At 50.9% G+C, this 1,437-nt stretch overlaps 1 protein-coding gene across 1 annotated transcript in view; it reads right to left on the bottom strand.

Moving 5' to 3' along the window:
• The window catches only part of LOC102022645 (25-hydroxycholesterol 7-alpha-hydroxylase), a gene marked incomplete in the record, with an annotated part of 171,251 nt that extends 171,033 nt beyond the window's left edge, over positions 1 to 218 (bottom strand). Inside the window, 1 exon segment of the mRNA XM_013518189.1 lies at positions 1 to 218.
• Positions 219 to 1,437: the final 1,219 nt, after the last annotated feature.

Raw genomic sequence — 1,437 nt, 5'->3', positions numbered from 1 at the left:
CCGCCGCGCCGCGCGCGCCCGCCGCCTCGGGAAGCCGCGCCTGGCGCCTCGGACGGCCGGGAGAGCCGAAGCGGGAGAACGCGGCGCAGTTTTTGAGAAAGAGCCCGGAAGGCCCGAGGGAGGGGATTTCCCTTCCAGGGGGCGCCAGCCCTGCGGCCCGCTGCCTGGCCCTGCGCCGGCGGGCGCGAGGGGGCGGAGGAGGGGGCGCGCCCCGGAGAGGGCCTCTAGGGCAGACGCGGGGCGCGGCCGGCCTAGCTGGGTCCTATCGGGTCTCACACCCGCCCCCTCGGCTCCACGCCCCGAAGGCTCAGGCGCCCGCGTCGGGGGCACACTGTGTACCCGGGCGCAGGGCAGGAGCAAGGGTCAGACACCAGGGCCGTGAACTTCTTTTGAGAAGGCACCTTGTCCAGAAAGGGCCCACAGGTAAAGCAAGAGATTGGCCAAGGACCAAAAGTCATTGGCCACGTACCAAAAGTCACACAAGTCCCACGGGCTGGACTAACAAAGAATGGGGAAGAAACTTTAAAATACCATTCCTTGAGGAATGACCATCGCCAGGTATGTTACACATGTTTGCTTGCCTCCCCCAACGTGTGGCGTAAGTTTTGAAAGTATTTCATACAAAATATGAGACTCAGATTACCTAGGTTTTTCCTGGTGGCTACTTGGTAAGTATTCTAGCTAAGGCCTATTCCAAAAGCTCTACGTCCTTTCCAGCACCACGTTCCTCTGAGCTACTGCAGTAGCTTCAAAACCGATCTCAATCCCTTTGATCTTTCTAATCTATTGGCGCGTAAACATAGACTTCCTTTCACCTTGTCCAAAACTCTTTGCTAGTCATAAACCTCCCACATGCAATGACAAGTACTCCATGCTATGCTTCCACGGTACAATCCCCTGGCAAGTACAGATCCATACACACGAGAACTTAAGCCTTGGGCGCGTACATTCGGCCCGTTCTTACCTTTGCTTAGGATGTTTCTCCTCTGCCCTCAAAATTGTTCCCTCTCCCCTACTTGCTACAATTTTGCCTACTTTGTAAGGCCCAGTTCAAATCCCACTTTTTCTAAAATTGTTCGAACTCTGTTTTTGTAAGTAAGTCTTCTGCCTCCAAACTTTAAGCACTCCGTTGCTGCCTTTTCCTCCCTCCATTTTCCTTTCTCCATTTTCCTACATCTAAGTTATTTTTCTTGATTAAAAAAAAAAAGTGAATACTATGGATTACAAGAACCATTTTAGCACATATAAAGATGGCCCAAATAGTGCATCTAATATTATTTCTTGCACATAGGGAATTTCAGTTTAACTAGAGTCCTATATTTTTATTTACTAAATCTAAGTCTGGCAAACCCAGCTTAATTTCAGCACAGATTCATATGGAAGAGGTATGACAGCTATAAAATTTTAGCTGCCTGCCAGTTCCCTTCAGAATCAGCC

The sequence above is a fragment of the Chinchilla lanigera genome, unplaced genomic scaffold (genome assembly GCF_000276665.1).
Source record: "Chinchilla lanigera isolate Chin_1 unplaced genomic scaffold, ChiLan1.0 scaffold00043, whole genome shotgun sequence".
Taxonomy (NCBI): domain Eukaryota; kingdom Metazoa; phylum Chordata; class Mammalia; order Rodentia; family Chinchillidae; genus Chinchilla; species Chinchilla lanigera.
Note: the sequence above shows the minus strand (reverse complement) of the source record. Positions and strands in the feature narration are given on the sequence as shown.